Source organism: Nestor notabilis, unplaced genomic scaffold (genome assembly GCF_000696875.1).
Source record: "Nestor notabilis isolate BGI_N333 unplaced genomic scaffold, ASM69687v1 scaffold4513, whole genome shotgun sequence".
In the NCBI taxonomy this organism is placed as follows: Eukaryota; Metazoa; Chordata; class Aves; order Psittaciformes; family Psittacidae; genus Nestor; species Nestor notabilis.
In genome coordinates, this window is record NW_009923138.1 from 26,837 (window position 1) to 37,124 (window position 10,288).

General features: G+C 35.5%; 1 protein-coding gene across 1 annotated transcript in view; it reads right to left on the reverse strand.

The window, feature by feature from the left end:
• Positions 1-10,288, reverse strand: part of OXCT1 (3-oxoacid CoA transferase 1) — a gene marked incomplete at its 3' end in the record, with an annotated part of 65,309 nt that overhangs the window by 23,812 nt on the left and 31,209 nt on the right. The window lies entirely within an intron of this gene.

Consider the following 10,288-nt stretch of genomic DNA (forward strand, 5'->3'; position numbering starts at 1 on the left):
AGACCTCACATCTCTCTGACAGGAAACAGACACTGCTGTTAGGGCCGCACATGCATCTGTCCACAGAGACAATGTGTAATGTTAAAGCAACAGGTCAAACACAACATCTGAAACAAGCTAATAAAAAGAAATGAAGTAAGTTTCTAAACTGTTGTATCACCAAGAGCTAGTTAAGCTTTCAGAAATGTCTGAAGTCCAAGAACCCAAAAAACAAGACCCAGGGTATGACATATCCATAGGGGTACATTATTTAGCAGCCATCACCACTGAAGCAACATTAAAGAGCTTAAAATTCAGTTTGACATCCTACTGTTACTGCACAATGTGATCAATAATAAAATCTATAGTACATCTGATAAACGATTACCTTCCTACTGTGCCTTGCAGTGTGACAATAAACAAACAAACAAACCCACACTAAAAACGGCAGAAGGAGAGTAAAAATTAACAAACTAAAGATGAGGAGGAACAGGTTCAGACGATCCTTAAAAGAAGCCCTGGGGTAAACAGACAGGATGAGACAAGTTGTGAAATCTGTAAGGCAAAGGCTGTAAGGAAGAGGCAATAACAGCAACACCAACGTCAGTGTCCACGGTGAGCAGAATCACACTAATCCTTATCCACAAGATAAGGAGAGACAATCAGAATGAGTATTTTAAGAACTCAGACTACTGTTTTCATGAAAAACAATGCAACCGCATCCATCCCGTCTCACTTGAAGCTTATTATTTTATACATGAATCTTAAAACTAAGATGGAGACCAAGTCAAACACAGGGTAAAATGAAAAAATCCTGAAGCACACAGCTGAAGGACACTGCAGTCTTGGTGCAGTGACTACTATCAGAACATGCTCAGAGAAAAGACTTTTCAATGAAGCCATACACAAGCAGATGAACTGCTACCAGCAGAATTCCCAAATTCACCTTTTTTAATTAAATTTGTGCTCATTTATCAGGTGGAAAATTAGGCCTGATGAATACTAATTGCTACTAATTCGAACTTTCTCATAAAAGACTTGCATTTATTTGTTGCAGTAGCTGAGATGATAAAACCAGAATCTTTGCTGGCACAATTGAACCAATTTCAACAGAATTATACCATCAGAAAATTTGACACACTGTATCTTTTCCCCATAGAATACACAGAATAAATAATTTATTCAACAATAAATTGGATTTTGTTGTTAGTCACCCCATTCCTTTAATTGGTTAGTATTTTGTCTCTTTGGAAACAGCAGTCAGTGTGATAGCTTTTCCCCTCAAGATCCATTAACATAATTATTTATTATTTCTGTATGTTTTCCTAAAAGAACATAACAGAGACAAACCGTGTTTTGTCCCAAGGATTTCAAATTAGCCTAAGGATCCCTACAGACTGGACCATCTTTGTGTTCACAGGCAGTCCCCGTACTATTCTTACTGGTGTTTCGCAATTTCCATGTTCTACAGTTGTGTGAAATAAGCATCAAATGTAACTAAAATTAAATATATTCAAATATCCATCTAGCAATAAAAAGGAATTTTGAAAAGGGATTAAAAATTCCCGTGTAATTTCTGCAAGAATACATATCATCCAGCTCTGCAAGTGAAATTAATCAGCATGTTAATATGTAACAGAAAGAATTCACACAGGGGAAGTACAAATGTCACCTGATTGCTCCAACCCTCTCTCCCAACTCTGCTCACAGGGAACTAGAAGATACTCCAGCTGAGACACTGTAGGTGGGCTGCCAGCAGTCTCATCAGTATTGCCAGCTCTGCTACCACAAATGAAGCTGTGCCAACAAAAGTGAAACCAGGAAATCTGATGGCTATGGGAATCAGCAACTTAACTTTCTGTGACCACTGCAAGACATACCCCAAGCACCCTTCTAGATAAGAATGATAATGCAAAAATAGTTTCATATCTGGGCATATTCATTTCCCTTTCAGGTTTCATATTCCTTTATTGAGTTTTCTGTAACAGAAAGCTGCTAAACGTCAATGAGACATGCAGGCAAGCATTCATATTAATAATTAAAAGGGTGTGTGTGAGTTTTCTTCCTGACCTGCTCTTCATCTTATCTGTCCTTTTGTACTTTCTTCTCTCTACTTACCTTGCCTCAGGCTTTATTTTGTCATGTACAAAAGAATCCCTGTGAGCATCAAAAATCATTCTATGGCATCCCACCCAAGAGACACAAAGTCTGGCAAAGCATAAAGAGGGAACTATCAGGGCAGACCACCTCCTGCACTTTTTTAAATTAGCAAATCAATGTACTCAAGATTGCTTTGATCACATTTGCTAATTTTAAATCTTAACTTCATCAGTGTGCTAGAAGATAGAAAATGTTTACATCTTTGCTAGACAGGTAGATAAAGAGTGATATCAAGAGACCATATAAGCTGAGTTCCCTCTTCTGGGAAGGCTCTGATGCGTGTGTGATTCAAAAGTCCTTTCATTGTTTCAAGAGTTTCACAGTACTGGTTTTCTTCCTGGGCATAAATGTTCCTGCAAATCTTGTCTGATTGCTGACAATGGGAGTAGAATGAATAAATTCAATCATTTTTAAATACTGGTTTATCTGCAAGTACACCCAGAACATAAAAGCTGTTCTCCGCTATGATTCACAAGAGCCTTCTGCCATTCCTTTTGGTATCAGCACTCATAGAATCAGTGGTCATTTGTTTCACAATATCACTTCCTTCTGTAATTTACATCTGCTTTTCCCTATTTAAAGTAGTTTGATTTATTTCTGCTTATGGAAATTTAGCTACTTTTCTACAGTTTTATCTCAGAATTTCTGATGGCTTCCAAAGAGAGAAAAGGAACCTTAAAGGTTATGGACTTTGGTTAGAAAGGTAAAGAACTCTGGTTCTTGGGCAAATATTGGCAAGTAAATTACAAGGACACAAATATTCATGACAAAACAGGTGAAAATAAAAGGGCCTTTCCTTTGAGTATGAACCTTTCAATCTATTTCTGCAGCCTAATTAGGTCCTCTATGATACAAGAAATGTTTTCAGCTGTTTAGGTTTTAAGTCTCAGTTTTTTTAAAACTAAGCTATAACCCAAAATGACAATATAATTCCCTATTATGAGGAAAAAAATAAAATAAAATCAAAAATGTGCATGTGTGTGTGAGTGATGGAAAGAAAGAGACTGGGGGAGAGAGAGAGCTTAGCAAAACCTATGCATTTTTAAGTAGCTCATTTGTACACTGGCTTTATTAAATCTCTCTATCACTATCTTAATTATCCTTGTACACTTCATATCTTCAAACTGAAATAATAAAACTACCCAGCAGAACATAAGTAGAATAAAACATTACAACTGGTCAAATGTTCAAATCAACATAAGAATGAAATCAAATTCAGTCCATTAGATGCTCAAGACAAACTCATTAGAGCAGTTATCCATTTCACTAGTGGAAGAGTCAGCATGTTACTGCAAAATTCATCGTAACATTTGTAAGATCATATGAATTTAAAAGAAAAATTAAAAGCAAAATAGGGGCTATGAGGAAAAGTTGTGTATGTCTGCTGTGCTCAAGATCCCAGAATGCTCAATCATTCCCATAGCTAAAGACAAACAAGATTAACAAAAGAAAAAAAAAAAAAAAAATACAAAGTCAAATTTTTAGACTGAATTTCACAAGAAACTTTGATATTGCAAAATAATGGAATACACTCTGAAAACAGGTCACTGGAAATTAAAAACACACTATACATATGTACTTATTGGGCTACAGGAAAGCGCAGAGCAGGTTACTATTTACTCAGTTCTGCCTGCATGCAGTGATGTGAAACAGGATCTTGTGGGTTCCTTTCTGTCCTTTTCTGACTATAGAATCAGCCAGACTGTGAAGTTTCTACTCCTGCCAAACTCCTATGGTAACGAAATGACAGTCAGTCAGAAGCCATTCTGAAGAAGAGACTTTTCCAACAACTTCAAAAACCAAGCAACCACCAAGTAGTCTTGATAACAGCACATCTTGGTCAATAATCACCACACTGTGCTCACATCAGGCTTGGAATAAATGTCTTCATAAGCATAGTGAGGGGCAAGGGAACAGTAAAAATTAGTTAAAAAAAAAAGTTCAGGTTTATTAGAGAATAACCTAGTGATACTGATCTGGGTCACACTGAAGGTCCATTTGGTCTAGTAACCTTTCTTTTTGGCAAAGAACGGGAGCTTAAAAGTGTGGTACTTCTGGTTATATTCTTCCAGCTTCTAGCAATGTGTAGTTTAAAAATGTTCTATCAGAGGCTGGACATGGACCACCTTGCTTCATAGCTTCTAATGGACCATAAACTTGTCCAATGGTTTTCTTGGAACCTAAGAGACTGTATCATGACATTCCTACAATTTAACTAGTATGAAAAACATTTCTCGCTAGCTCTTGTAATTTCACTGTGTGCTTCCTTCTCTTTGCAAGACAGGAATAGCACGCAGCTGTTCCTTCTTTGACTGTTCTACACCAATAAAGATCCTATGTACTTTTATACTTTTTCCTGTTTTCTAGTAGACTGTTATCCTCTGTGAATGCCACAGAGAAAAACAGTGAGGTTGTGTTGCCAGTGTGTCATATCTGATCATCAGGGAAGCAAAGCTGGTATAAGCCTCCTAGGTTTATCTCCAGGTTTTTTATCATGTTGCTACAGATCCTCATAAGTTAGGAGCCCCTGCTAGATTATACTCATTTCACTTTCGTTTTCTGCTTTAAATCTCTTCAATTACTTCCACTTCTAGTTGCCTCAGGCTTAATCTCTTCTCTCACACTTCTCTGCACCTGCTGCTTGTTTCCTCTAACCGCCCTTTCTGTTCCATGCATTTCACATCTTCCTTCATAAACTGTACTGCTGACAGAAGAAAACAGCCTCCACTAAAATACCTGCTCTAGGTGCTCACACACAGAAGTTCTGGAATAACAATTGCAAAAGAAATAGAAAACATACTTATTAACTGCAAAAACTATCTCTATGTAAAGCTTTGTGTATGCATGAAAGAATATGAAAAATTTAAACACCAGGCTCTGAAAAAGTTCTACCATAAGCCTGGAACTACATTTCTTCAGAGATTCTTTAGCTAGTCACATTTTAGCACAACCAGAATAGACAATATTCTTAAGTTTCAAGAACATGATCAAAGTGAAAAGATACTGAGATTTCTCAAAGCTATAACTGTAAAATTACGTTCTCAAAACAATGTGTTTTCACCTTTCTTTTCCTTCTAACTGGGAAGTTTTACCCAAAATAAAAACTCACTTAGGCAAATTCACTTAAATCACAATAGAAGTGATCTTATAAAAGAGTAGCTATCAACCATGCCTATGAAGATGTAACTGCAGGAATGTATTTCTTAAGTATAAAATGAAACTTGCAGGGTTTTCCTCAAGATGTTTGCAAAGTAGATAATAAAGAAAAAAGCAAAGTCTGCTAGCTGTTATTGGTCACTGAAGTTACTCCATTAAATTGATGGAATTGCTTGTTTAACAATTTGCACAAGTAGGTCTATACAAATCTGTATGCACCAAAAGCTGAAGTGATAAATGATAGCAATCTTCTTGCTTTCTTAAATTCATTCATTTGGATTTTACACTATTTTTCTACTGTAAAATAACCTAGATTACTTTATAACCCAGCAAGCTCTCAGTCCCATATTACCAACCAACCCAGCCTCCTGCAGCAGGCACACCTAAGTAGTGAATTTTTCCTAATCTCTTCTTAAAATCTGGTTGGTTTTATATAAACCATCAGTGAACTCATGTTGGTTGTGATCATGTTTTGTGACTTGTGCTTTCTTGATGAAATTAGGTGATTTCATAGTACTCAGTGCTTATTTTTACTATACTCAACTGCATGATAGTACTGACAACAAGACCAGAACATAACTGTGTTCTTACATCTTAATTACATACTGCCAAATTTCTATCCAACCTAGGTTCTTAACACAAAATGGAACATAACCATCCACCCAGAATACATAAAATTGCCTTCTCAGATCTGGAAAAGGCAATTTTGGAAGATACTTTTTGAGATTACATTATGTAATTATTTTTCAATTAGTTAATTAGATTAATAGGAGAGCAGAAGAAAACAAAAAACCCCACAATCAGTGGAACATAAGCTTCATCTGTTAAGGGCTGGCTAATAGCAGAAGAACCTGCTTAACCTGTGTTAGGTACCCTTGCTGAATACGGTAACTGACCATATCTCTAATTCTTCCACTCCAGAAGGGCTCCTAATAGAATTAACTTTACCGGAATGATACAATTCAACATTAAAAAAAAAAAAAAGAAAAAAGAAAAAAAAGAGTACATTGCTTTAAATACATTATTCCTGAACTTATTTTTAAAATACATGAAGACTGAAAGCATTTGAACTATTTGAAGGTAAACATAAATAACTGACAAATGACAAATGAAGAGACTGAAAGAGATCCCATCTCCTACGCATTCAAAGAAGTATAACTTAAAGGTCAGAAGCTAAATTTAAGCTTTACTTTCAAAAATGACTAAGAGGAATTTAAGTACTGAAAGTAAAAAAAAAAACACCAAACCTACAAAAACCAACAAAAAACAAACCAAAACAAAATAAAAAAACAAAACCAAACCAAACCCGAAATAAATTAGACATAATTGCACCGTCGAAGAAGGAATTCTTTGTATTTTCCAGGCTATACAAGTCCAACTATACCACCCTCAGATTCAAAGAATACCTCTCAGAATCAGACCAGAGCACACTAAGCAGGAGACATATAGGAAGGTAATCAGGGCAAAACAATATATTAGCAGCTATTTTATGAGTTGTTATTAGTAACAAATATGTTGTAGGTTCTCTCTAGTAAGTAAAAGAAACCCTGCTTGTACTTCGATAAAGGCAATAGACTCATCATTTGTAAATGGCATTTTACATGCACGTATGTATTAGTTATCATCCTTATTTCAGATGTTCATTATAAACAGTAGTAGTTACAAAGACTTTTGAAAACTACATGCTACCACTTTCTTTCCCAACAAGGGATCACTGTGGTCCATTTCACCTTCAAAACCACAGCAGATATCCCCAAGCCCCAAAATATCCATAATGCAACTTTTCTGCAGTATTAACGAAGAAGGTAGTCAGAGTATTTTGCAAGGAAAGGATCAGAAGAAAGAATACAACTGATTGTAGTGTGTCATGTGGCTTCGACGTTTCCAGCAGATTTATCTGAAACCACAGGAATGTGGGTATCAAGAGATTGCAAGTAACAAATTTTAAGAAAAATAAAACTTAAATCCGCCTGGAAAGCAAAGCACTAGACATGCACAGAAATAAAAAAACAGGAATAAAGTGCTTCACAGAACCAAAAATGTCATTTGATAATGAAGATGACAGAAACATAAATCAATTCATACCATAAAATAAGAAGTGTTTGCTTATCACACCCTAATGAGGAAGTTTTTATTTCTTTTCCTCTAACAATGATGAAAAAGTGCCTTTAGCATACCTGATATTCAAAGTCATAACAGGTATGATCTCTAAACTCCTGATTATATCAAGTTTTCCATTCCGTCTCCGTGTTTATAAATCAGTTGGAACAACCTTGAAACACATCAAGCCAATACTAACTGGCTTAAAATTCCAAACAGAACTCTTATGCAACTTATTTAAACTTATTTTTATATAAACTGTTTATTTGGGTTTGTAACCCTTCCCTCCCCAGGCCCCTCAAAATAGAAATATATTAATGGTAGATGATGATTTAAAGTTAAGTGCCAACTTCATATAACCCACATGAAAAAAAACTCTTTCCCAAAAGCCTCTTGGCGGACATCTAAATAGGATACATTAGTTGGGTGTATGTTCAACCTTAATGGAATGTGATGGAATCTATAACAAACAGCAATTCATGTCTACTTGTGTGATCACTCAATTTAGTCCCTTAAATCTGGTTTTTCTTAAAACCCCAAATTAGTTCTAATTTTGAATGAATGAAGCACATCTACCATCACATTTCTGTAAAATTTAAGATCAAAACCATGTAAAAATAGCTTTTCTCAATGCATGTACACCAGGAGACACTGAGAGTATACACAGCTGAGGAAAATCAGGAGATAGTCTACTTCGATGTAGGAGACAGTAGTCTTTTCTAATTGCTGGTGGCAAAGGCAAACACAGAGCACCACCTCTCCTAAATGCCTTACAAGAGGTAACCAAATACCACAGCATCGAGAATGTGCTGCTGTCCAGGCTAGGAAGCCACTATCTCAGCTGGCCTCATCCTAAAATGTTACAAAAGCTACAAGACTTCTCAAAATACACACTTAAAAAAAAAAAACACAACAAACCCAACAAAACAAAAACAGACAAAAAAAAAAACCAGCAGCGCAAAGACAACAGAAACAAGGGTGCATAAGAACTTGCTCAATTCACTTAAAAAAAAAAAGGGAGAACCATGAGACATCAGTATAACTTCCATCAGCCTGGATTTCAAATAGCCAAAGATTTTGGCTTAAAAAAACAGGTTTCTATTTTGAAGGTGCTGTGGAAAAATGAGTAATGCAAACTATTTTTATTGAAAAATCAGTTTACTAGATTTCTCAATAAAAATCAATTAAACAACTAATTGCTAGTAGCGTTTGTACCTTTATTTGCAGCTCTTGATGCTCTGCGTTAGAGAAATTTAGCACTTTGAGAGCCTAGGGGACATAAGTGCTCCTTAGCATGTTGCTTACAGAGCCAACTGGCTACATAGTTCCCCCATTTTCAACCAGAATATATCCCAGCTCTCCTCTCTGATTTCCCCTGCTTCTCTCAACAAGAAGAAAAAAACCTGATATAGTAAGTTTTACTTAGTCCAAAGGTTAACAAAAAAGAGAAATGTGCCTGTTTTTCTATAATGAAGAAACAAAACAAAACAAAACACCAGTTTAAACGTGTGGCATACTAAAGAATTTAGTGTCTAATTTGTGGGAATATCAATGGGAGTGCATGTCCACACACTGGATTCATGAGCACAGGTTTTGTATAAATAATGTAATGCAGTTTTGGAAAAAAATCAGAAGACTAGGGGACTTTCAAACAAACACCAGGAAACTGTCTGGGAGACAGAAACAGAAAACTACTCTGTGGTCGTCATCCATTCTTTTATCATCTTCTGCAGTCTGAAAAATAAACATTATGTGAAGTCAAGATAGTCTTGGTATCTCAATCCTTTTACTTTCTTTAAATCATCACTTTCTTTACTGAATAATTCTATTCTATGGCATTTGCAGGGAAGGATGCTGCAAAAGACGACTAAAATCTGAGCTACTGATTCAAACAATTACTCTAAAATTCTCACTGCAGCAATGGTTACAAAGCTGCAGCTTTTCCTGCATTTGTCCACCTGAAAAAATGCATTTGCTTCATGTCAGTTGGCACTCACGTTGTGAACTTGTATGATTTTCAGTTTGAATGTCAAATTTTTCTCATTTTGTAATACAAATCTCCATCAGGACTATTAATATCACAGAAAATAAATTATTGCTTTAAGACATAAATAAAAATATAGATGTATGTAAAATCCTTCAATCATGCCTAAAACTCTTAGTACCATCTTTTCAGTGATACAATCATATGTGATTTAAAATGCAGAGACTGATAAATCATTGATTAACACATCTTACACACAAAGCAGGGGATAAGAATTATCATTAATTTATTGTACATATTTCTATATGCCATGAAAAGTTAAATCTAGAGTATTTTAAATCCTATTAATTTTCAAATTCCCATGATGCAGGACATGAATACTATTAATGAAATATACTTCAAAGCACAGCACATCAGGCTTTCTACAAATTGTTATGAAAAAAACAACTACATTTAGCTGTAGAAGTAAACAGAGGCTATCGGTTTCCCCAGCACATGGACTTCCTCTCAATCTGCAGAATCTACTGATCAACCATGGACTTGCCTTAGCTTGTGCTTTTTGAATATCATATTTGTTCTGAACATATGTGACAAGGATAAAAGGGGTTTTTTTCAGTGACAATTATATTCACATCTGCAATGAGCTTCTGAAGCTGAATGCTGAGAGAGCTCATGATACTCATTCAAGAAAGTATTGATTTAGAAAGGAATAAAACATGAGAGACAGATTGAAAAAATCAAATCTTCCAGCACAATGGTGTGTGAAGGTAAAACTATCTGAACAGCAGTAAGCAAGAATTTGATCTGCTATGAATTTTAACAACTTAACATTCACCACTCTAGCAATGAAGTGCCAAATCTGTACCCACATAATTAGAGGTTATATATAGAAGAAAAGCAACTGTAGGG